The 27,403-nt window shown below is 44.5% G+C and overlaps 1 protein-coding gene and 1 non-coding gene across 2 annotated transcripts in view; one reads left to right on the top strand and one right to left on the bottom strand.

Moving 5' to 3' along the window:
- The window catches only part of EXT1 (exostosin glycosyltransferase 1), a 293,860-nt gene that overhangs the window by 234,211 nt on the left and 32,246 nt on the right, over positions 1 to 27,403 (bottom strand). The gene's annotated exons all lie outside the window — the stretch shown is intronic.
- On the top strand, positions 7,275 to 7,381 carry LOC130022912 (U6 spliceosomal RNA). The gene has a single exon (XR_008792333.1). It is a non-coding gene; the product is annotated as a U6 spliceosomal RNA (small nuclear RNA).

The raw sequence follows: 27,403 nt of genomic DNA, 5'->3' as shown, positions 1-27,403 counted from the left end.
AATTATCTAATAAGAGCTCTGTAATCTGGTGAAGGCAGACAAATTAGGTACCAGGAATTCCAGTTTAACCGAGCATTTCTTCATATGGAAAGAAACCAATTCTGGGGCCAGAGAGATACTTAGTGGGCTCATACTCATGCTCTGCATGCCAGAGACCCAGGTTCAATCATAAGTATTGCATGGCACAACACCCTGCATACTGCCAGGAGACACCCCTGGGCACTGCCGGGTATGACCCAAAAAAACAAAACCAAAGAACCAGCTATCTCATTAAAGGCCTGAGAGAGGAAACCATCCAAGACTGCTGAGAATCTATTTTATGTGGGAATGTCGAGATGCAGAATTTCTTTTTAGAAAGGTAACAGTATCATCCAATGCAGAAGAATTTTAACAGGGGCAGGGATGTGACTCAAGTATAACCCAAATGCCCTGGGTCAGATCCCAACCCTGATTAACTTTCCACACCAATCTTCAACACCACAGAGAGTGCCCTCTTCCCCCCAAAAAAGAAAAGTTTTATCACAAAATGATAAAAGTCCATTAAAACTTATATTAATTTTTATGTGCATAAAAGCATGGTGAAGATGAAGTAAACAGAATGTAAATAAATTCAGGTAAACCTAAAGATAAATAAATGAATTAACATAACTATATAGATTACTGATGCATAGATGGATGAACTGATTGACAATTAGGGAGGTGGCTAAAATCCAATGAAGTTTCCCCTAACCCAAGGAAGACATGAAGTTTTTCTCTCCTCTCAGCTTCTTTACATGATGGTCTCAAATACTCATCTTTTCTTCAACCCACCAAACCAAAATTTCCCAGAATAAAGATCAGATAAATCAATGATCCTCGATGTGCATGTAAACAGCTGATAAAAATGCCAAGAGGATTCTAGACAGAAAAACAACACCTTTGACCAGACCCAAGCAGACATCCTAAACTTCTCATGTTTTAAGAGTGACCAGAAGTGTTTCAGGGGCAGGGAAATTCTTGCAGTTCTCAATGGCACATGACTATGGATGTGATCAATTTAGAGAGTATGGTGGTGGTCCTACTGTCAGGAGGGTGAGGTAGGAATCCCATTTACCAGAATACCCTTCCTTCATGGGCCAGTTACTGCCGGCCATCTTGGAAGATGTAAAATCAGGCTCATTCCTTTCAAGTCAATGGGCAGGTGAAAGGTGCCCGTGGCATTCAGCTTCTCGCTTTCCTACACCTGCATCCCACTGATCTACAGCAGGCCCACCCCACCACTAGATGTCTGGCTGTGGACCACAGAGATGAAAACTATGAGTACAGATACAATGGCTTTGAGAGAACTTTCCTCTGTGTCTCCATGTCTCTCATTGGTAGATTCTAGCTGATGCTTTTCCTGATTATACTCTCAAGCAAGACTTTTACTTCCCCTGCACCTCTCCAATTTCAATTTCTATGATCAATCTTTTATTTCCATAATACGTGGTGCTTCTGATTCTTTGACTGAAAACTGACTGATACCTCAGATACTAAAAAGACCTCAGCCCACAGCTTCTGCGCATTCTAATTCACATATGAAAGCACTTCCAATCTCAAGGGACACAGAAACCAAAAGACTATTGACTGAAGTTTATGGTTCTTCATTTCTGTACAAATGGCCCTCCACACCTCAGAACTACACTGAAGCCCTGCAGATTTTCAAAGGTAACATGCCCAGCACCTCAGTGGGTCTCCAGGATGCAATTAGTGTCCTGAGTCTGCTGTTTCCAAATGTTGGCAAGAGAGACGCCTCTTTAAGTAACTTCCTTTTGTGAGGGTGCCCTTCCCCAAAAGACAACATCTTTCTCATATGTCATTTCTTCAACTACCAATAAGTCAATTTAACAACATGCCTTATACCAGTGATTAAAAACTCGATTCAGAAAGTCCACAAACATCTTTGGTTTGGCTTCTCAGCCTTTTTCGAAATATGAATAGACCTCAAATTTTGGAAATGGGGAGCCTTCACCCCCTTAAAATTTTACATTGTCAAGCTTTCCTGAAAGTCTGATGAGCTCATCCATCCCACTTCCTCTTTCTGGCACAGCAACTCTCTCAGTTTCCACTCTGCGCTCCACATACAATATCTGTGTGGACCTCAAGAACATTTGAGATAACAACTCCACCCTAGGAAGCAGGTACTCAGGGGCCATTGAGGCTCAAAGAGTCCTGACGTAATGTCTGAGCTGTCTCCACTTGAATCCTAGGATGTTTCACGGATGGTGCCTTTTGAGGTTTTGTCTCTGCTAGGAAGGTCACTTACCTTGATGCTGCAGACTGCTTTAAATGCTTACATTATTCAGGTCAAAGTCTAGAGTAGTCCTTAAGTTACGAGAGAAGAAGCAAAGACCTGGAGTAAGTTGGGAGTTGTAGCAACATGTCCAAGAACAAGCCGTAACGTCACCCAGTTTAGCTGCTCCACACACGATTTGCACCCTCAGAGCCTGTGCAGTGCATCTGCTTATTCTGCAAAGACCCATTGTGTGAATCTTCATCCACACACCAAGATTTCAATTATTGAAAGTGCTGCCTAATATCATATTCCCTTTCCATAATGAGATGGTGAGAGGAAAAGCAGAGAAATGCTACACAATGGCTTTTCACAGGTGAAAATGACTTACAGCAAGATGGAAGAACGGAAATGAGGAAGCAGATGCCCTGGAGAGAGCCCTAAGATATAGACAGAATAAGAAGAGATCATTTCTGACCCAAACTGGAACTGGGGGACTTGGGATAAGCTACTTCCCTTCTTTGACACTGCCCTGGTAGCTTCTCACCTCCAATAGACCATTGTAAGAGCACCACTATGAGAATGAATTGAACGCTGCATGCAAAAGCATTTGGCAGACGGGCTGGCACACACATTCGATAGAAGCTCCAATTACTGCTATTGTTTTGTCATTATCAGCAATGACAGTTCATGCCAAAATTAAAAGCACATGCCACCAAAACAGGAAAGGGGGTGCTTTTGGCCGTCACTCCTGTGGATGGGAGACATTGGTAAATTGAGAGTTTTCCAGTTGGGGATTGTACAAGATGCAGTTGGAAGACTGTGTTTGGTTTGGTTCCGCAGTTACAAGCAGATACATTTCCTGGAAAATGAACTAATAAAATTGTCCATCTGTGTAGAATCATGGTGAGACTCATTAAACACCTCAAGCACTTCATAACACACAAGGCTCAAGACTCTACTCCAAGTCTTTCTACCCAAATGTTCAAGCACATAATAAGTTAAATTCCCTTTGGATTGGGTGAAAGGTAGGCTTGGCTAGATCTAGACCTCTAGAGCAGTTTAAAGAGTACTTCGTGGGCTCAGTTGGGGGACATGATCTGCACAAGGAAAGCTTCGGATTAATCCCTGGGTTCCACAAGCACAAACCATGCTTGGAGTGGCCCCAAGCAACAAACCGGGAATAAACCCTGAGCACCCCTGGATATGGCCCCAAAACTTCAAACTACACCAACCCAAAATTTGAAAAGAAAAGAAAAAAAAAAAAAAACTTCTGTGCAGCCAGGGATTAAGGGCTGAATGTTCTGCACGTGAGAGCACTGGGTTCGAACACCTGTTTGCTGAGCTCGGCTGGGAGTGACCCTAGGTGTGACCCCCACCTCCTAAAAGAAAAACAAAACCAAAATTAATAAAAATCACTTTGTTCAACTGAACCTCAAGACTGAAACCACAAATAATCTGAAAGGAGGCGGGTGAAGTAAAATACATCTGTTTAGTTGGTCAGCCAAATAACATTCTAATATTTTAAAATACAAGCTGGTTTCTAGCAAACAGTCCAATAAACTGGCAGTTGTTCAACTTTGCAGCTGATCTGGAGATTAAAGAGTATTTTGCATCTGCCTCCCCAAGATAAATGGATAGCAAGGATATCACCCCCATTTTTCAGGACAAGAACTAAAAAATTAGACAAAATGATGCAATATTTCAACTAGATTTATGAAGGTACTTATTTCAACTTGATTTGAAAAAAACTAAAGTTTCAAGGATATGCTCCACAGGAAACTTGCAAACAGAGAATGCGAGGGGCAGGGCTTCATTAGAAAAATCAAAGAAGGGGACCACAGTGCAGCAGGTCAGGTGTTTGCCTTGTACGCAGCTGACCCAGGTTACATCTCCTCCATCCCATATGCCCCCCAAGCACCACTAGGAGTAATTCCTGAGTGCAGAGCCAAGAGTAACCCCTGCGCATCACCAGCTGTGACCCAAAAAGCACTCTGCCAAAAAAAAAAATCAAAAAAGGGGCCAGAAAGATAATATAGCAGGTAGGTTGCTTGCCTTGCACACAGCTGACCCAGGTTCAATCCCCGGCACCCCATATGGTCCCCAAGCCATGCCAGGAGTGATTCCTGAATGCAGAGCCAAGAGTAAGTTTGAGAACTGCTTGGGTGTGTTCCAAAATTCAAAAAAAAAAATCAAAGATGGTATCTACTATAATCAGGGAGCATTCCTCTATTTCTGTAAGTCAAGCAAAGCGACACAGACTCTTTTTCAATGGTTCTCTTTATATCTCCTTGTCTTTGTGGTCATCTCTGCATCACAGTAACTGCCCATGGACACAGATTCTGTGAAAAATTAATTTCAAGCTGCTAGCATATGCTGAAGACTTCTTCCATGGTTCACTCAGCAAATATCGAGGGACAGCCCAACTGTGTGCCGAATCCTGTGAGGTCAAATATGAACCACCAGTGTCCGAGGATGGAGACAGACCTACAGACACAAAGTGTGTGATGCTTTTTACATAAGATGCCTCTAGGGCTCAGAAGCAGAAAAGGAACCCATAGAGGCAGGATCCCCCATAGCAGCACCCCCAGGTAGATATCTCCAGATATCAATAGGAAGGTTTAGACTGAAGCAAGAAGGAACTGTCATGGCCATCATTCCAAATCAAAAGAACAGCAAGGAGTCAGCCCGGGGATGGGAGAGAGGGCTAACGGTAAGAAAAATGACCTAGGAAGAAGGAAGGGAAACAACCCTGGAAAAACTATGCCTACATCTTCATTTATTCTGCACACCAGACAGAAAGGAGGGATTAAACAAAGTTTAAGTAAGAAATTGTCTACACCTGAATGAAGGCTGCAGGCGTTCTGAGGCCAGGGAGAACGTTCAGAGGGTAAGGAAATTGCCTTGAACACAGCTAAGGCAGGTTTGCTCCCCAGCATCTCAAATGGTCCTCCACTCCTGCCAAACATGATTACTGAGCATAGAGCCAGGAGTGATCCCTGAGCACTGCTGAGTGTGCATCCCCCACCAATAAAGAAGAAAAAGAGAAGTTCTATAGATGGATTTTTAAAAAGTGGGAAATCTGAATGTAGGACCGTGGTCCTTTCTTCTTCTTGCATCTGTGAGTCTGCGCCAGGCCAGGGGCTGGAGGTTGAAAACCACTGTGGTAAGCGGAAATAGCTTTTTCAAGGATCAGCTGGAAAAGTCTTTGGACCAACACTGGCCTAAGGATTGATGGCTGGAAACTACCATGCGAGACTACTTGTCAGAAATAAGAATGAACAATCTATTCCACTTAATATTTTTTCTGATGCCATCTTCCCCCTACACCCCCTAACCATCCTATAACGCTTCACTATTTAGTTCAAAAGTTCCAAAGACAACAGACACCTAGCTTTCTGGGACAACAAGAGTGCAAATCTGGAGAGCAAAAATAAGAAATATCCCCAGCTCTTCCTCAAAGGTAAAATGAAGGAAATACCTTTTGACAGGTGATGGCTCAATTCTTTTTTCTTTTTTAAACCTGGGTTACTTTTAAAACTTGCCATCACTGACAAGCATAGATTACGTAGAAATTCGGGGTTTTTTAAGTGCCTCAAAAGATGGTAGAGATTAAGCAACTGGCAGTTATAGAGGGGGAAAAAAATTGTTTTCAAGTTCTCTTTTAAAACAAAGAACACACTGCTCCGTAACTATAGTGCTAATCAAGGCAATCATACATCATTCAAATTGATCACAAACCTGTATTTTCCACTGCCATTCATCGAGGAGTTTTGAGATGGAAGGTGCACATTTTCAAGAAGGCTTGTGGTATGCCCTGAAAGTGCTACCCCATTACTCTTCTATCGCTCACAAAACCAGATGAAGCCATTCCTAAATTCTGCCAAAGTTTGAATCACATCAACCCAGTTTGCACAGTGTTGGAATATGGTGACTGGTGTGATCACCAAGTTAACTACTTCCGGTCATGTCCTTATCACACGCCTACCACGTGGTTCACTTCTTCGGGCCTAGAAAATAAATTGTTTGGCTTCTCTGTTGGAAAACAGAAGCCTCGCTTAAGTGTAAGAGACATAAACTCTTCAGGCCAGAGAAAGCTCCATGAGTTTCTTTGCGTGAAGGAAGCATAGGTTCAATCCTCGGTATGGCACAATCCCTGTGAACTTCTGGGTGTGTGCCCACAACCACAGAGACAGAGACACAGTTACAGATAAGACAGTGCATTTCACTACTACCTCTGGGCTTCAGTTTGCAGATGGCCTTGGCTGGGAATCTCCCCACAAGTCAAAGTTAGAAGACTACTGTGCTGATGAGTTTTGCTCCCAATACTAATTTCTCAGAAACATTACTGACTTACTAAGAAAGGAGCTTCGTGCTTCTAAAGATCCTTTCGTATAGATAAAGTCTCTGACTCAATTCCCCATAAGCCAAACAACACTTTAGAGACACAAAGACAGATAAAGTGAGGAACAAAATGGCAGCACCAAATCAAAAAGAAAAAAAAAAGTTATGATTTCGGGCTAGAGCGATAGCACAGCGGGTAGGGCGTTTGCCTTGCACGCAACCAACATGGCCGACCGGAGTTCGATTCCTCCGCCCCTCTCGGTGAGCCCGGCAAGCTACCGAGAGTATCTCACCCGCACGGCAGAGCCTGGCAAGCTCCCCGTGACGTATTCGATATGCCAAACACAGTAACAACAAAGTCTCCAATGGAGACGTTACTGGGCCCGCTCGAGCAAATCGATGAACAACGGGAGGGCCTTTTTTTTATGATTTCATGAAATCAATTCAAGAAGCATGTCCCTTCTCTTATTTTTCCTCTGTCTTCAAATCGTAACATTCAGAGATTTCATCAAATGTATCTAAGAATGAAAGTATATTACAAAGTTGCATACTCTATGAGAGTACTCAGAACAAAAAAATAGTAATAATTTAAACTTAAGAGTTAAACTTACTCTTGGGTATTTTCCAAAACGGTGGGTTACCACAAACCAACCGTTTTTAAGGACTAAGAGATCTGTGCGTGCTCGCTTCGGCAGCACATATACTAAAATTGGAACGATACAGAGAAGATTAGCATGGCCCCTGCGCAAGGATGACACGCAAATTCGTGAAGCGGGGAAAAAAAAAAAGACAGATCTGTGCATGATGTGTGGGGGGGGCAAGGGTGAGAGAAGGGGGGCAGTGAGGCCTAATCCTCCCAACTGAACAGTGGACGTGCCGAAGGACCTAAAGTCTCTCTTCTATCATTAGGTATCTCTGAGACTTTGAACTCTAATGTCTCTTGACTGTCCCACAAGGAGAGAAACAGCAATTACAAGCTGATGAAAAGAAACTGGACTCAAAGATTCTAAAGACCATTCTAGGCTGGGGCGATAGCTGCAAGGGCTAGTGTCCATGCTTTGCACTCATGGGGCCCTGAGCTTGGTTCCCATAATACAGAGGCCCTCAAGCATCACACCAGGTGTGCAATAAAAACAATATAAAGTCTCTTCTGGCTTATTCCAGTTGACTATTCCCAGCTGCCTTACAAGTTTCTTCGAAGACTAGAGAGGCAGCTCAAGGGGCTTGGGAGAAGGCTTTGCAGGCGACAGACCCAGGTTTTATACCCTTCATACCACAAACAGGGTCTCCCAAACACTACCAGAGCCAGGAGGAGCCCCCAAGCATCATGCGGTGTAGCCCAATAAACAAGACCCCCTCAAAAAACCAAACTTTTACTTAGCTACCACCCCTGCTTCAAAATTACTTTCATCAATTTCTTACAAATTACATGAAACGTGCTGAAGAAAAAGCTTTTCAAAACACCCTTTCAAAGCTCTTACATCAATACTCTGTCGCCCATTTTTGGCCTGACAACTGTCTCCCTGTAAGCGATGAAGCCAACCACAGCCACCGGAGCCGCCCTTTGGATGGTTTACCAAGTCTGTCTACATCCTGGTGACCACAGTCAGCCTCCCCTCACTGCCCAACACTGAGCAGCAGCCACACACACACACACACACACACACACACACACACACACACACACACACACACACCCGAGTTCCCTCAGGAAAACCAGAAGAAACGTGCAGCAAGACCCTGAAGAACTGGGGCCTGCAGTGACAGCACAGCGGGTAGGGCATTTGCCTTGCACGCAGCCAACCCAGGTTTGATTCCTAGCATCCCACGTGGTCCCCTGAGCACAGTCAGGACTAATTTCTGAGTGCATGAGCCAGGAGTAACCCCTGTGCATCGCTGGGTGTGACACAAAAAGCAAAAATTTAAAAAAAAAAAAAGACCCTGAAAGAACTCTTATACCTCAGGGGCAATAAGTTTTGCTATGACTACCATGGCCTTCATAGGTCACTGTCAGCAGTGTAAGCCTATACAGGCTGTGTGTAGGGGGTGGGAAGGTTGGAAACTGGAGGGTCCCTCCACCCATGCAATGCAGCATCCAACTTGTCACAAGCCTCTTTTTCATGTCCAGGCTTACTGAGATGAAGGGAAGGGCTGGAAGGAAGCAATGAAAGCGAACAGGCCGCACAGACCAAAAGGACGTGCCTGAGTGCCAGCTAGTATACTGGCTGTCGTGGGAGCCCAATAGCGCTCTGCTCCATGTCCAGCCAACCAAGCACTGTGGAGAGGGACCCAAAGTGTACCACGCTGTAAGCTGGACAACACACACCTCGACTGAGGAACTGAGATTCAGAGCGGAGCAGTCGGTGGATCAATACTAATTGCAAATTATGAAGATTGTCCTTCTCCAATTACTAAAATTGCAAAGCAACTACCCGAGATCTTATCTCAGCAGGGATAAGACCAGCTAAGAGCTGGTTGTTCTTCAGAAATTGCACATTAAATCAGAGACCTTATCTTGACACCAGCTCCTTCTGCTAAAGCTCCCTTGTAGCTGGCTAAACATTTGTGTTGACCCATGATAAGCCCCGCCACAGCAAGCTTTGCTGGAGTGGATGAACAAAGTGACAACTACTGTAGTACTGTAGCACTGTCCTCCCGTTGGGCGGGCACCAGTAACGTCTCCATTGTGAGACTTGTTGTTACTGTGTTTGGCACATCAAATACGCCACAGGTAGCTTGCCAGGCTTTGCTGAGCAGGCAGAATACTCTTAGTAGCTTGCTGGGCTCTCTGAGAGGGGCAGAGGAATCGAACCCAGGTTGGCCACGTGCAAGGCAAACGCCCTACCTGCTATGCTACTGCTCCGGCCTGACAACCACTAACGGGAAGGAAATCACTTCTTTCCTCAGTGTGGAGGGTGAGCAGTTGCAGTGAGCAGCCACAAGAAGTAACTGCAAGGGACATAGTCCAAAGGGCTGTAGTGCAGGCTATGCATGTGGGAGTCCAAGCTCAATCCCCAGCATTGCTGAGAACAACCCCTGAGCACTACAGTGAGAGTTACACCTGATCGCTGCGGGGTGTGGACCAACAACCCTCCTCACACACACCTTTCCCCACCCCACCCCCCAAAAAAACACCTACTGGAGTGCTTCCCAGCCTTTACTGTAATAATAATAGAAGCAACTAGCTCTTTCTGACTAATGAGATGCCCCGCTATGGATACCGCTTTGTAGAAACACAGTCACAATGGAAGGATTTTTATCCTCCTGTTGCAGCCCATGAGTGCGGCAAGCTGAGGTGGCAGGGCCACTGGCTCAGGTCAGATCCAGGTCAGGACTGGCTGACTCTAAATCACATCTGTGAACAATTCTTCAAACAAGGCACTCAACCTTTTCCGGGTATCGCATGAAAGCAAGCTCCCAATGTAGAGAGACACACTTCAGAAATCTCACCTGCCTTGAAAAGGAAGGATCCAATGAGTTTTTATGCATCTGTGAAATAGTCTGGTTAATTCAATAGTATTAAAGACAAGCAGAGGGCTGGAGCGATAGCACAGCAGGGAGGGTGTTTGCCTTGCACGCAGCCAACCTAGGTTCGATTCCCAGCATCCCATATGGTCCCCTGAGCACCGCAGGAGTAATTCCTGAGTGCAGAGCCAGGAATGTAATCGCTGTGCATCGCTGGGTGTGACCCAAAAAGAAAAAAAAAAAGACAAGCAGAGCAGGCTGGGAGATGCACAGAGGGCTGAAATGTATGCTGGGTAAGGGGGAGCCTGGGTTTGATCCCTGCCACTTCCTGGTCCCCTAAATACTGCCACAGCAACCCCGAGCACCAAGCCGAGAGCAGCCACCTCCAAGCACCACCCGGTGTTGCCACAAAACAAAGATAAAATAGAAACCAGAACTGATGCACTTGCATCACACCTATATCTGAACATCGCTGGTTTTCAAGTCGCCAGATGCATAACAAAAATCCTGTTATTCCAAGCGCACCTGCGTGCTAGACAATACGCACTCAAAGCATCTTCCAAAGGATCGTTAAGGTAAACAATTTTGCTCTTCAATGGAGGTAAGATTTATCTCAAATTCCCAGAAGCTATTCCTAATCATCATCATCATCATATTATTATTATCATTATCACTATTACCACCAGAGTTGCTTTGCTGTTGCTCTTGGTTCAGTTCCATCCTAAGCAGTACATAGCCTTACAACCTTACAGCTCCACTCTGGGGACCCTGTACCCCAAGAAAAAAAAGTCCAAGCTACATTGCTGGAGAAGAGCTGGCCCTCGAGGCCCCCCCAATATAGGGTCTAGGGCAGAGCAAGCAGTGGGTCAATGGTGGTTCTTAGCTGATTAGCTGGAGGCAGAAGAAGAGAGAGAGAGAGAGAGAGAGAGAGAGAGAGAGACCCTGAGGAGGTTGTTGGAAGTGGGCCATAGAGACCTTTCTTGGTGCCCACGACTTAGTCGGGACTTGTGTAGTATGAAATTCTTATGTGCAATGTTTGACACTCAAAGAGCCAACAACCTGCTTCCGCCTGCAGACCCAAAAGGGGGTCTGAGCGCTGGTACCCAGCAGCATCAATCACGCCGAGCTGCCTGTCCAGGTGATTTCCCAATCAGGACCCTGTCTATGCCTACATGGACCTTCGATTATTCCCTACTCTCGGCACTGGTCACATCCCAACGCCTGCCGGAGATCAGCCTTGCAAGCCCTGAGAGAGAGAGAAGCACGCAGGTGCGAAGGCCAGATGGTGGCGAGCAGGTCCTGGAAACTGCACATGAGGATGAGCAGACACACACAGGGAGGGCACTGTCACCAAGAGCAGAAAGCTCAAGAGAGAGAAGGCACGCCCAGGATGAGGAAGGCACAAACCCTCCAGCAACACCTACCACCCCCCCCATGCTGCTCCTCATAAAATAATAGTAACTCGCAAGCACTGGGAAGGGTGGTTTTTTGTTTTTGTTGTTGTTTTTTTTTTGCTTTTTTGGGGGGTCACACCCATCGATGCTCAGGGGTTATTCCTGGCTCTACACTCAGGAATCACTCCTGACAGTACTCAGGGGACCATATGGGATTCCGGGGATCGAACTCAGGTTGGCCACGTGCAAGGCAAACACCCTACCCTCTGTATTATCGCTCTGGCCCTGGAGAAGGTTTCTTATATATTTCTGGGCTTAGAGCCACACCCAGCTGTGCTCAAGGTTTACTCCTGGCTCCGTGCTCAGTGACCACTCCTAGAATAGCTCAGGGGACCACTGGAGATGTGAGGAACTGAACCCAAGTGAGGCACACTTGCAAGGCAAGCGCCCTACCCACTTACTATCTCTCCAGCCTCCTGGAAGGGCTTCTTCTGAGATCAAGTAAACTTTGCCATACAAAATACTGTAAGATGATTTCTAGATCCAACTGAGAAAAAGCCTCTGCCTCTAGTAAGAATGTGTTCATCTAACATTCTCATATAGGTGAGCAACGATCCATGGCCACTACAAATATTTGTGGACCAGACTAATCTAATTCTGACAAGCCTCTAAGGAATGAGACAGTACCCGAACAGATCCCATTGTACTGATCATGAGAGTTTAAGAGAAAAAATAGATAAGCATTTGAGGATTACCACTGTTGCCAATAACAGATGCACCTCATTATTCTAAGTTGGGGTTACCCCATTATTCACGTTGGGGATTTTGTTGTTGTTGCTGTTGTTGTTAGGTTCAGTTTGGTTTGGGGGCCACATCGGTGGTGCTCAGGGGTCACTCCTGGCAGTGCTCAAGGGGCCAAAGGGGGATGCCAAGGACTGAACCCAGGTCAGCCACGTGTCACCCTACCTGCTGTACTATCACTGCAGCCCTCCAAGTTGCTATTTTGTTTGGGGTCTGGTTTTTGTTTTATTTTTTGTTTTGGGGTCACACCTGGCAGTGTTCAGGGATTACTCCTGCTCTGTGCTTAGATATCTCTCCTAGCAGGGCTCAGGGGGCCAGATGCTGGGAATCGAAGTCGGGTCAGTTTTGTGCAAGGCCAGGGCCTTACGCACAGCAGGACTGTTCCGGACCACACAAGATGCTCTGTCAAGTTTTGTTTGACCCAGTTGAGATGAGCAGGGTGTGGCAGCGCTGCTCGCTCACTGTGGTGCTCGCCAATGGTCGCATCAGGCTGGCCTTTTCCATGGAGACTTTCCTTTAGCTGCAGCAATGAGGCCTGATTGGCCCGAGGTCCACCCCTTGGCTATGGCACTCGGATCATTTTTAGCTGCGGTGCTCCCGGGGGTCATGGCCGCTTTAGCGGTGCTTATTTCACTCCTGGCTGCAGTACAACCCGAAATCCCTTCTGGCATCAGGGCGCACACTCAGCGCCCATGGGGTCGGAGACCACACACCTGCAAGGTGGAGGCACTTTAGGGCCCTGCATGCTTCCTCCAGGATTCCCACATGAAGGGGCCATAAAATCCTTGGATTGTTTTAGACTTCGGTAAATCTGTGATTTATACAAAAACATAATACTGATGGTGCACTTTTATTTTAGGAGTCCACTTTTGAAAGTTTTTACTTTATATACTTTTCTCCTTCTGATAGCCTCAAGGTTCTTAATGTGCATCATAAATTGATCTCTCTCTCTCTCTCTTTCTCTCTCTCATACACACACACACACACACACACACACACACACACACACTCCCAGAGTAAGCATTATGATTAGTTCAAAAAATTAAAAATTATCGCCTGAAACACTGAAAACTCTCTCTGACGATTCCTATTTATGTTCTGCTCAATTCCTTCGAGACAACTAAGAGTGTAAAGATATTTAAAGTTACTGTAAATCAGAATGTCTTATAAATCTCAAAAGGTGACACTAACAGGGAATTACCCAAGTGTTTGAAAGATCAAACCTGAAAGCAAACCCATTTAAGAAAAACGGCAGCTGGTCTCTGAGGAAAGCCACAACCAGCTGGGAAAGGGCTTCGATACTGGCCTCTGGGATCACCACAGGCGTGCAAAAGGTACAAATGATTATTTAAACTTGAGGAGGTAAGTCCAAACTAGTACTTTTAGACTATTTTAGACTATTGAGCCCAAATTTGTAGTGATCTTGTATCATGCATAAATAAGATCTTTTCATCACAAGAACAAAACAATCCTCACTAATACAATTGAGTCTCAAAGGGAAACGGCATTCTATTATAATGGGCTAAATGATGTGAATTTATTTACATAGGTTAAAATCAGAGCGTGATCAATCATCACAAACTGACTTTTATTGATTTATTTTCTGATAATTCTACTTGCCATTCCTTTAAGCTTTATTGGCACAAGTAATATGAAATAAATCTGTTATATGTTGAGGACAGGGGCAGAGGGAAGGGGACACTGGTGTTGGAACGCTGCATGCCGGAAACACTCTATGAGTAACTTTGTGAATCATGATATCACAATAAAAATTTAAGACTACAAAAAAAGGGGGGAGGTGGAGGGAAACAAGGACAGATATTTTCTGCTTTAACATAAATTAAGCTGAAAATAGTTGCTGGAATGGGAGCTTACATATTTAAGTGCTCTCTCCAAACCAGCTAGGAAAGGGACTATCAGAGGTCCAGGCACTAAAAAGGGAGAAAGACTTTTCATAAAATATGCAATCTAAATATAAAACCATATAAAATATTAAGGATGTGATGTAAATGTTCCTGAGGCTGTTTTCAAGCTTCCATTTGTGATCTGACCCTTTCAGACTAAATGCTAATTTATTTGTTTTGAAGTAGCTTTTATGAACAAAACAGCCTCTCATTTTGGTCATCTAAAATGGTGCAGTAAACATAGTTAAGCTGCGAAAGTAAGAATTTAAATAAATAAAAAGTGTCAATAAAAAGCTGCTCAGTCTGCAAATGATTCTGTCATTCAATTTCTGCAAATTGGTAGGTAGTGCCTCTTGCAGTGTCTCTGAGCATTCCCGTCCTCAGAACTGAATAAATAATTGAAGAATAAATAATTGCATCCAGGCAGGGTCTTCGGGGCCATTTTTTGAGATTGTCATCTAATGATAGTACCTTCCATCCCCTCCATGTGACAATGTACTAAGATGGGGTAAAATTACACACTTCTTTGTTTTGCATTGACACTGTGATGTTGAAATAATTTTCACTATAGAATGGAATGCAAGAGAGGAGTAAAGGTGTTTGAATTGTGACTGTTCAAATCCCAGTGGCTCTTTCTGTGTCAGCTTCGCGTATTTTTTCCAGCAGTAGTGACTACTGTCACAAATGATGGAGGAAAAGGCTAAGGAAAGAACTGTACATCAGGCTCAAATAAAGTCAGTGGGAGCTGAAGAGACAGTACAGCAGGTAGGGCACTAGCCTTGCATGCAGCCAGCCTAGGATAAACTCCTAGCACCCCCCATGGTTCCCCAGTACTGCCAGGAATGATCCCTAAGAATCGGCAGGCGTGGTTCAAAAAAATCCCAAAGGAAAGTCAATGGAAATGTATGCCATTTTCACTTGTTGGAGAAATGCTTAGGGATACTATTTCACTTCCTGTTCCACTCTCCCATCTATCCATTTCACAAATATCCACAAAGGATTAAGAATGTCCTTGGCATTACGTTTTGTAAAAATTTAGCAAGACAGGTATCTTCCTTTTCCATACTATCCTAAGTGAGAGGCAGGGAAGCATGACGAGATTCTTATAAACAGTGGTTCCCCAACTCATTGAGCATCTGCTTCATTGGGGCCACTGAAATCTTTAAAACGCTCCTACACTGCTTATTTTTCAACTGAGAAGCTCTGAAAGCTTAAGCTTGTGACTCAAGGCTCTACTCACCCAGGTTCCTAGATAAAAAGTAAAATTGGATTCCAAGCCAGGATCTCTTCCCAGACATAATCCAACCGGGTCTCCTCTCCCCCTCAAGCCTGCCCAGAGTAGCAAACAGAGAAAGGAATCCACTGGGGTTCAATTTAAGTAGGTATTAGTCACCCTACTTTGACTTTTTCCTTAAGTCAAAGAAAAACAGCACAACCACCTCAGAGGTTTGTGGGAAGAATAAAAGTTATTGAGACCAAAATAGTTCCTAGATCAAATCCTGGGAACAAGGTAGAAACACTGAAATCTTTACAATCACTGGGTCAAGATAATAGGAAACAGAGGCTAGAAAGATAAGTACAGTGGGAGAGCATTTGCCTTGCATGCATTGACCTGGGTTTGATTCCTAGTACCCGATATGGTCCCCCAAGGCCACAAGGAGTGATCCTTGAGTACAGAGTCAGGAATATGGCCTGAGCACCATGAGAGAGAGAGAGAGACAGAGAGAGAGAGAGAGAGAGAGAGAGAGAGAGAAAGAGAGAAAGAGAGAGAGACAGAGACAAAGAGAGAGAGAGAGAGAGAGAGAGAGAGAGAGAGAGAGAAACAAAATTTACATTCCAGGATAGAGAAGAAAGAGCACTGAATCCCAAACAGATTCAGAATGTGTTGAAAAAGCTCATTTCCTCCCCCGCCACTCCAAACCTGCTAATGTGCTCCACATAATGTAGCATAGAACTGTGTAGCATGGAACTGTGTAGCATGGAACTGTGTCCTTTATGGCACTGTTATGATTGTCTGACCCATCCCGACTAACGCTTACTCCAAGGCAAAGACCCATTTAATTGCTCTCCCTCCTGACATATTCCCTGAGACCAGGCCTCCATGGTTAGAGATTTAACATCGGGTTTGCTGTGAACGCCTTGCAGGAGACATCCTGGGGAAAGACTAAAGGCAAAATGTGGAAATCAATTTATTCTAGAGATGGGTTCAGTAACGCTCATTTTCATTTCATCCAACCTAATGGTAGCAACATCTGCTCACAGTGAGGCAGGATTCCAGCAAAGTATCAACAATCTCTTTCTAGTGAACCTCCTAATCAAAGACATGGAAAGGGAAACACTTTAGGTGGGAACTCTTAGCCAAAGGAACCTACTATTGGGTCTATGTCCACTCAAGGCAAGGGGATATATAAAACTGAAGCCAAGAGCTTGTGCTTGGAGCTGCTGGATCACTATAGCCACAAAGACACAGAGACATGCTGACAGGTCTGAGAGCGGTACCTAACTCGTGTCAGGAATTGAATTCAGAGATACACCATGAACTGGAGATGGGGTAAAATCTATTCAAAAGGTATTTACTGCAAAGGGGCATAGGAATGGCTCAAAGACCAACATGTCCGCATTAAAGTCTGAGGTTCTGGGTTCCACCTCCAGTGCTACACACAGTCACTGAGTGGAATCCCTGGATTCTGAAGTCAGGAACCCTGGAGTCCCAAAAGTGTGTGATTTCTGGTACACTGACAGATTTAAGCACTTCAGCTACTATAGGCCACCCCCAGAAAGTGTCACAACTAAACGTGCAGGTACTAAGGTTAAGAGGGTGACCTCAGCAAGTAAGTGTGTGATGGCCACCAGAATGATGGCCCCATCGGCGCTATGACCACAATACAGCACAGGAACTCAGGAGGGTTCCCAGAGGAAAGATCCAAGGGCTTAGTGCATCTACCTTACAACCTTCTAAGTATTTATGACTGTTGAGTTCAAATCCCCAGCATCTCACATGTGCCAAGTGTGATCCCGGGCTGAACACTCCTCTGCCTGTGATCCCTGACACAGAAAAAGAAAAAGGAAGAGACCCTTGGTGAGCACTACAGAGAAGTGTTTGAGCATCACACTGGGTATGTGTATGCAAGGACAAGCATGCAAGCACCCATTATCCCCCCTTCCAGTCACTGCAACAACTAAGGGAAGCAGAACCATGTAAATGCAGTAGTTCCATCCACCAAACAGGAGGATGTATTTAATTAGTAGCCCATGTAGAAATCGTTGAGAGATTTTAGCTGATAATAACTACACTACGAATTAGTGAGATAATGCTACCCACAAGCTAACTAATTCAATTTTAGGTTACCCAAAGAGAAATGGAACAACACTCCCATCAATTAAACACACTGCAGTAGGCGTTCATCAGAGATAGATAAGCACTTAAGAAGGATCTAGTAAAAATAATTTGTTCAGAGAGAGGGAACGATTCACATCCACAGTCATGTGATTTTTTTCTTTCCTGAGCTTTTACAGATGAATAGGCCTCAGAAGATAAATCTGATGTGTGCTCCCATTGGGCTCCTACAATAGCCAGATGCATTCTTGTGGTGAATGCACAGAACTCACCAGGTAACTATTTCCACCGGTACCATCACCAGAAGGCAAACAATGATTCAATAGGAGCCTGTGGACAGATTAACACAAACTCCTACAGAATCTGTTTTGGTGATATTCTCTAAACTGTTTCTTTTTTTAAAAAAAAAAAAATCTCTTCCCTTGAAGAAATACCCTCTTGATAGCCCAAATAAATTTGACTTTAACACACATGCCTGATTCCACTACTAGATTTACAATCCGTTTCACCGGGAAGACTAAAAGGAAAGTTAGCTATCACTTGGGACACAGTGCTCTGATGTTACAACATCCTTGAAGCAGTGCCTGCAATTAAAGGGAAGGGGAGGCAAGTCTGAGTTTTACTATCATACGCAGAGGAAACCAGAGAGCTCAAGACAGAAGAGCCAGGAGAACTCCACGTTCTCGATCAGAGGGGTGATATTCCTTTGGGTGGGGGAGTGGGGTGTAGGTGAAACCCTGTCAATGGAAGGAAGACAGGGAGTATGAGGGAGAGGCAGGCTGTTATGGGAAGAGATAAACGGGAAGCTCAAAAGGCAGTAAGAACTCCACGTTCTTAGTCCTTCCCTCCGTGTTGAACCAATGCAATAAAGAAAGCTACATTGCTGCCTAGAAAAGACAAATGCAATCTAGCTCTATCAGTCTGATATTATTCCCCTCTATCATGGTATTCATTCTTTTATAGTGGTGCCAGCCAGGATCACTGAGTCACACACATAGTTAAGTGGGGAGACCTGATGAATGTTTCAGGCTGCGCTGAGGAATCTGGGTGGGAAGGGGGGAAGGGTGGGGGAGAAGAAGTAAACACAGATAATGGTAATAATTATAACCTAGAGTTAAGTATTTGCTGAGTTACTATCACCCTATTCCCTGTTAAAAGTTTGCTGAGGCTGATCTGGAATCTCACAAACAATCCTCTAGAGCAGATTCCTAGAGATTCTCATTCGGGTGGGTTTGACTTCATTGGGGGCAGCTCCACCCCCCTCACCTCCCCCAGCCCCCACCCCCACCCTAATCTTGGGTTAAAGATCTCACTTTTTTGTTCCCTCCCAACCCCACCTTTGCCTCTCAAACCCTGGGCCCAGGAGTAGACAAAGTTTCTGAGGGCAAAAGGAAATGATGGGAGGGAAGGAGGGGGAGGGGGAGGGGGCTTCCCCCAGCTTCGAGTTGAATGAATGAGGCCAGGAGAGAAGCAGGAAAGGAGGGAAGAATCAAGGGAAATGTTTGAAGGAAACGCGCATTCTTCTGAGATAACCACCACCAAAGTTCAGAGGTTGCTCCAGACAGGGTAAATCTTGGCGGGTCTTCAAAAGTCATTTTCTGTCGCAGACATTCCCCCTTACTCCAGTGGCCCAGAGAAAGGGCGCAGTGACCCGTGAAGCGTCAGGAATGCATCCGAGCGAGCCCCCTCCAAGAAGCTGGGAGCTTCAGTGAAGTTCAAAGAAAAGCTATGGGGTGGCTGGGCGGGAGCAGGCGGCCTCCCCGGGGCCGCCGGCCACTAGCAAGGGGACCACGAGCCCCACGTTTTTTGGCAGATCCGGGAAAGTCACAAAAGAGGAGAACTGGATAAAGTGCAAAAGAAAGGAAAACATCAACCCCCTCCCCCAACCCCCATCCCCAGGCGCAGGGTCAAGGCTTTGTGGGGAGAGCCGAGCTTTGGGATCTCACAGAAGAGGGGGGGCCGGGACATTTACATTTCTCGGGGCGGGCTGCAGAGCCCCCGAGTGTGTGTGTGGGGGGGGGGGGGGGCTGTGGCTGGGAAAGAAAAGAAAAAGAAAACAAACTGTGCTCACCATTAAATATTCATGACAGCAGCTTAGCTAAGGCTAATGGAAAGCACATAAATCGCTTTACAACTTTGTTAAATGCAAAAAAGATGGATGAGGGTCACAGCACGCTCTGGGGCAAATTGGGAGGAATATGAAAATCTGGACCCCAGGAGGTTGGAATCTCGGGGAGCCGGGAGACCGCTGCAGGGGGTGCTTTGGGGTCCTGGCGGTAGGTGTGGGCACCAGCCCATTCATTTCCGTTGACTACCATAAAACGTGACTCGGAAAGTGGGTCTTCAATGACCCCATACTCCAAAAGGACATTTTTTCCCCCTTGTCCTCCTGAAAGCTTCAGGAATTTTCTTTCTCAAGTAGAATGGCAAGATAACGTTTGATGTATGTTACTGTTTTAAATCATGCTGAAAACCAGGTCTGAATTCTTGAAACAGAGCATGTCCCTGGACCAAGACAAGAGACAGTCCAGGTTCTTGGGCAAAAGATGCCTTTTAGGTGGCATCCTTTTTTTTGTTTTTGGCTTTGGGGGGGTCACACCCAGAGATGCTCAGGGTTTACTCCTGGCTCTTCACTCAGGAAGTACTCCTGGCAGTGCTGGGGGACTGACCTTATGGGATGCTGGGAATCAAACCCATGTTGGCCGTGCAAGGCAAATGCCCTATCTGCTGTACTATCTTTCTGGCCCCCAGGGTGGCATCTTTAAGAGACCTTCAGAAAGCCAAGACCTGGGTTCTGTGTCTGCAGGGTTCGACTCTGACGAAAGCTAGCCTGAGGGAATTCTAACATCTGGACCTAACTTAAAGCACACCGCTTTTAGGAATCTTGGGGTGATGGGTTATATTCTCTGACCTTCCATCCCATCTGCCACACAGACAAAGACACACACACACACACACACACACACACACACACACACACACACACACACCTCCTATTTAGAAAGAGATGCTGATACATGCATCTGCAGAGTCCAAGAAACATCCCCAGAAGAGATCTGGATGGTAACCAGTATAATTCAGGACACGCGTTTCTCATTATTTAAACAAAGAAGTTCCTTAGGAAGAAGGAGTTATTACTTATACAGTAGGGGGTAATTATTCTGTTTTTCTTTTACATTCATATATTCTGGAAAGAGAAAAGGAATACAACCGAGGCTATAGGTTGGGGTATATTTATAAACACACAATATGCCCCCCCCACACATATACATATACACATACACACACACACAAACAATTATAGTTTAAGGGGGAGAGAAGCATAAAACAAATCCAAAATATATTTATGGTAAAAAAAATTGCGGTTGATAATAAGAATTCTGATCTCAAAGGCCACAAAGCTCAAAGCTGGTCGCTGGTGCCATACTGTGATGGTGAGCATGTCTGTTTTATATTAGACACAAATCTCCTGGCTTTGAAAGGGAATGGAAGGTATCCTCTCTGATCAAGTTTCAGGAATATATTTCACTTTCCCCATTCCATTCCCTCTTGAGAAGGGACAGGGAAGGTTCCATAGGGAAGCTTGGAACAAAGTTCACTATCACCATTTTATACTTCATTCCTGAAAATGCAGATTTGATAAGCTACTTTGGATGAATCCTAAAAACAAACATAAAGAACCAAGTTTCCGTCCTACTCATTATTCTGAGTCTTTGAGAATTCCATGTGTATCCTTATGGTGCAAAAGAAATCTCATACCCCTCTTCAAAACTTGAGAAACGTTTTTTTAAAGAACAAGCAGCTAGCAAATTGGTAAGAGAAAAGTGAAAGGGAGTGTTAATAACTTGTTCGTTTTCTGTGTGTGTAAGAAAGGAGAAACACTGTGTCCTATATGGGTTCAGACAGTTTCAAACCCTAGCTATGGGCTGGAGAGAGTGTACAGGCTGACCCCTGTTAAAATCCCTGGCAAGGCATATGGACCCCTGGGTACTGCCCGGGGTCACTCCTGATTACAGGCCCAAGAATAGTCCTTGAACTATTGTGGCAGGCTGGGAGAGTGAGAACAGTAAAAAAGGTCTTGGAAGAGCTTACCAAGAAAAGACCTGAGATACCAAGTACATTCTCCCTATAATGCACACCGTGTCTCTGAGCACTGGGCGTCAAGGAGCTAAAAAGCAATTCTTGACCCATTTTGGAACCTTCCAGGACCTCGTGAATAATAAAAAAGTCCTGGGTTTCCAGCTCTGAGACTTCCTATTATAGATTAAGTTGACAATAGCTTGGGCAAAGCCCCACCAAAAAGGAACAGAAAACATACTGCAAGCAAAGAGGAAACACTAGAGTCTCACCATATTACAGTTGATGGAGCAGCATGTACAAGAAGCAAAAGAGCCTTCTCACTATTCAAGACTCTACCCAGAAGATTTGTGGGGGATGGGGCCACATTTGGCAGTGTTCAGATTACACCAGGTTCGAAACTCAGGAATCAGTCCTGGCAATGTTCATAGATGCCAGGTCTGCTTCATGCAAGGCAAATGCTCTACCCACTATACTATCTCTCCATCCTGAGATTTTGGAAAGCTTGAATCTCTATCAGCCTCAGTACAGAGCATGGCACAGTGATTGTGCTCAGTAGTATTTATAGAAAGAATGGTCAAAGCAAAAGAGATAATAAAATCAAGCAAAATTCAGCAGACTTAAAACTTCATCATTCTGAAAAGTAATAAAACCAGAATTAATAAAGGGCTGCTACCAATCGCTGGAGTGATAGCACAGCGGGTAGGGTGTTTGCCTTGCACACGGCCAACCTGGGTTCGATTCCTCTACCTCTCTCTGAGAGCCCAGCAAACTACCGAGAGCATCTCGCCCACATGGCAAAGCCTGGCAAGTTCCCCGTGACATATTCAATATGCCAAAAACAGTAACAACAAGTCTCACAATTTGTTGTGAGATGTTACTGGTGCCCACTCAAGCAAAACAATGAACAATGAGAGGACAGCACTACAGTGCTAACAATAAATACCAAAGTAGCAATAAATTAATGACACAATTTTAAGAATTTAAAATAGAATCCCCTTTCTACCTAGTATTCCTACTAGCTCCCTAGGTTAGAATCTATACCTTAAAATTTTATTAACTGATCAGTCCTTGCCCATTAGCTACCATTAAAATCTGTACTTCTGCCCTATATTCTGCTTAGGGTTTCCTTTAGAAATGAGAACAAATACCAAATAGAAATATCAAAATGTTCTGTCATCATTTGGATGCTCATTCCAAGCACAAGTAGAATGCATTTCTAGACAACTTTTTATCTTATTTTATAATACTTTATAGTTTTCTCACCCGAGATACTCCCTAGACCCTATGAGTTAGTCTTATCTATTCCAGGCCTTGTCCCTTCCTATTGTGTTTGCTGTTGTTTTTTGTTTATTATTGTTTGTTATATGCTTTTCTTCATTTTTTTATTGAATATTCATAAGATAGACCGTTACAAAGCTGTTCATGATTGTTTCCAACATACAATGATCTAACACCCATCTTTCCACCAGTGTACATTTTCCACCACCAATATCCTCCATTTCTTTCCCACCATCCCCAAACACCAACTCACCCTCCTCAATCCCCCGCCTGACTTTATGGCAGCACTTTTATCTATCTCTCTCTCTCCTTTTGTGCATTCACTGTCACTGTCACTGTCCTCCCGTTATTCATCGATTTGCTCGAGCGGGCCCAGTAATGTCTCCATTGGAGACTTTGTTGTTACTGTGTTTGGGATATCGAATACATCATGGGTAGCTTGCCAGGCTCTGCCATGTGGGCAAGATATTCTCAGTAGCTTGCCGGGCTCTCCGAGAGGGACCGGGGAATCGAACTCGGGTCGGCCACGTTGGCTGCGTGCAAGGCAAACGTCCTACCCTCTGTGCTTTCACTAAAGCAGGTCAGAGAGATAGCAGAGTTAAGGTATTTGCCTTGCAAGGGGCCAGTCTGGGTTCAATCCCCAGCTCCACATGATCCCTGAGCACTGCTGAGTATGGTGCTCAGAGAATCATAAAAAAAACTCAAAGACAACAAAATAGGAGGAGTATAATACATCCACTTGTGAATACACACAAAAATAATAATAACCTGTCTAGGGAAGGCAGAGCTGTAAACTAAAACTATGAAAACACAAAGAACTTGAATTCATTAGTAGGACATGACTTTGTGAGAAAATGTGTAAATATGCTGTCAAAAACAAGAGTTTAAGTTCCATTCAAAGAAAAAATTCAGGCTAAAAGCAGACATACTTGCTGATACACAGTTTGGCTATGTAACTAAAGATATATTTCTCCTAGACTAGATTTTCAAGAGTAAAATTAATATAATTAGGGCTAAGAATAAGTTCAAAATGCTGGGGATCGTATAGGAGCTCCCCTCACAACACCTCCCATTCAGTATCCAGCATCCCAGGGCTCCCAAGTACAACAAGGGTCAAACTCCCACCCCATACTACCCTAGGTGCAGCCCCTGCAGAGTTCCACAAGACCCCCAAAAGGCAAAAATAACACAGTAAACAATGTATGAGAGTGGGCCAGAGTGACAGTACAGTGAGTAGGGCATTTGCCTTGCACACAGCTGACCAGGGTTCAATCCCCAGCATCCCATATTATCCCCCAAGCACCGCCACAAGTAACCTCTGAGCATCACTGGGTGTGACCCCCCCCCAAAAAAAAAGGAAAAAGAAAGAATGTATGGGAAAATCCAGGGAATATTTAAAACATTACAAAAATTTCAGAAAAATAATTTTAAGGGTATAAAAAGCAATATTCCAGAAACTGACTTTTCTGCCTTAAAAAAAGTTTAAACACACTGAAGTATGAAAGCCACTAGGATTTCCACCATGTCCAAGCCTCTGTTACTGACTTCCCTCTGTGCCCTAGTAGTATTAATTACTTGGAAAGAACTTTCTGAGTAAAGCAGAGAACTCTTTTGCTGTCAAAAACACTGAAAGTTCAAAGGTTAGTCTGCCACTCAACATTAGGACCAGTTAAAACCCTGAACAGGAAACTCAGTGCTAAACTTAACCATACAAGGCAGGACAACCCCCAAGGGAGAGAGTAGGTTATTGTTACAGTTGCTGGGTTACTGGGGTTTTTCAATTTTGCATAAGGATTTATTCAAGAAGGAGACAATGCCTACCTCATCTCACACACACCCTGAAAAAGTGATTTAGCTCAGATTAGATTCCATCTTAAACTTCACGTCCCATCCAATATTAAGAAACCAAGAGCCACATTCCTCACTGGGTACTGAGCATAGCAAGATGCACGTGGAACTTAAACAGGACTTCAGTTGGAATGAAGTTAGAAAAGGCTTTTTCTGGGGGGCAAAAAAAATGTTGTCACTCAAAGAAGACTGATGACTAGAGCATCTCAACTCAGGGAAGCAACTCTTGACTCTTGATTCATAGAACATTCACTACTGCCTAAAGGCACCCTGCTGGACACTGGCTAAAATGACAAAAGCAGCTTTTGTCCCCCAAGAAAGCCCCCCCCACCCCGGAAACATGCCTCTATCATAATTACAAGACAGTAAAGACTAGGAGAAGCAGGAAAGAAAGAATGCCCTGGAAACTCTCGGAGAAGCATTTTCTCAGGGATGGTGTCAGCAGAGGGACTTGAGAGGGGAAGGAGGGATGGTTCGGGCTGACCAAGACACCAGGTCATGGAACAATCAATTTAATAACTGGACTGCAGAGAGGACCCCCCCCCATGCCTACTCAGCAAAAATCTCACACAGTCATGAAAGCAGTAACGACAGGGGCTTGCCAGACCCTCCATTAGGTCCGATCATGTGCTCCCTGGCCTATTCAGCTGACAAATGCCATTTGCCTGGCATCCATGAGAAGTTCCTAGCAAGCATGGTTGAAGACTTTCATCTTTGTGATCTGATTCCATCTTTCTGATTCAATGAATCAAGTCTGGAAACTAATAGATGAATTAAGTAAATAATTGTCTTTTCTTTCACCTGCTTTATGAGTGGATCTAGCCAGCAGCAAAACACACTGAAGATATGAGAGACTGAAACATTAGTCTTTAAGGAAAATTGGTTCTAATCAAATACTTGCCCTTCTCTTGTTACAGGTGATACAAATGGTGTTCTGCAGGCCTCGGGCATCATCAAAATATATGAATTTTTCTCTGAAAGCAGTTCTTCTAAAAGCCAGATGGTTAATAATGCCTTCAAAAGTGCAAGGATATTTTGGGGGCCAGGCAGCATCCCCTACGAGCCCCTGGTCAGGGGTAACCTCTATGCATCACCAGTGAATCCAAGCAACTGCTTGCTTTAAAACAATCTCCTCAAATAAAAATACATAAAAACCATACCCACAGATAAAAAATAAGGGTCAGAGGAGGAGGCCAAACTGAAAAAGTTAATGCCACCCCACAAGTTCAAGGAAAGGAAGCCTGGAATCCAGAAGGGCTCAATCTCCATTTCAAAATGCACCCACGGAGGGTACCACCACCAATGGGAAGACCTCAATGTTGTATCCTAAATCTGGTTCTTCCACTAATGAACACATTACCTCTCTGAGCCTCAGCTTCCTATGCTTTTACCCTCTAGGAGACAGATAAGATCATGAATTCTTCCTTCTTAGGGGAGGGGTGCTCCTAAAATTCAGTTAATAATAAAAACAAGTTGATATTTAGGGGGGTATTTAACTTGCACTAAATGCTCTCCACTCATCCTCTCACTTATTTGCACAAAACCAGCATGTGACTGATAGTCAAATCCCCATTTTCCTGATGAGCAATTAGGGGCACACAAGGTCTTTGCACAAAAGGTCAGGTCAGAATCTGCAGCGCACGCTTTGGAACCACACAACACTACCACTTCCTCAGCCTTCGACTTCTAAGTCATCCAAAGAACCAGACACCAGCTGATTGAGATTTGTTTTTGTTTTTCAATTTCATAAAGAAAGAAGCGTGTTTGCACTTTTCCCCCACAAGACTGTCAAATATGATTTCAGCAGTCTTTTGAAGTAAAAACTTGACTCCAAACTGTTCTTCAAACTTTGCAGCTGCACAGGTTTCTGATGAGGTTATCTATTTAGGTTCTCTGGGAGGCGGTGGGGGGAGGGGGAAGGGGTTGCTGTTCAGAGTAGATCTGGGCGCCTCATTTCCATTTTATATATATATATATATATATATAGAGAGAGAGAGAGAGAGAGAGAGAAATGGGCATGGGGGAGGGGGCTTTCCTTCTAAAATCTTTGGATCAGGGCACCAGCTCCTGGGGAAGGAAATGACAGGAGTGGGGGGGGGGGGGAGCTGGGGGAGGGGAGGAGGGGAGGGCATCTAAGGAAGGTGGTCCTCTCTAGGTCTCCCAGTTCTTTGCACACCAGCTTCCCCCCTAACACTGCCAAGTCCCAGGAGGAGAATGATCAAAGGGCACTCACAAGGGCCACTGTCATTTAATAAATTGATGCTGGTGTGCTTCTAATAGTCCCATTTCATCTCATGGTCCTCTTTTCCACAGTAGCCCTCCTACCTCTCATGTGTTAACAATCTCTTACTCTGTCCCTACGGGGGAGTAAGTAAGTAATGGAGAAAATGATCCATTTTCTCCCCTTTCAACACAACCCCTACACTCCATGCCTTCCTCTTAACACTGTGACAAAGGCAGAGAACAAAACAAAACATTACAGGATTGTAGCCAGGTATTACTTCGGTGTATTAAATTATGGCATTTAACTGCCAGGGGAGGGGTCAGGGAGGGGAGTTCTTAGAAAGGAGGCCTGTGATTAATAGCATAAAACAGTGGCAGAGCATAAAGACTACAGCCAAGAGCGTGGGGATAAGAAATGTTCGTTTGCAGTTATTTTTAAAACCATCACATCATCAGGTCCATTATAGCAAACTGACGT

Source organism: Sorex fumeus, unplaced genomic scaffold (genome assembly GCF_029834395.1).
Source record: "Sorex fumeus unplaced genomic scaffold, SorFum_2.1 ptg000002l, whole genome shotgun sequence".
Classification (NCBI taxonomy): domain Eukaryota; kingdom Metazoa; phylum Chordata; class Mammalia; order Eulipotyphla; family Soricidae; genus Sorex; species Sorex fumeus.
This window is presented reverse-complemented; position numbering and strand designations above follow the sequence as displayed.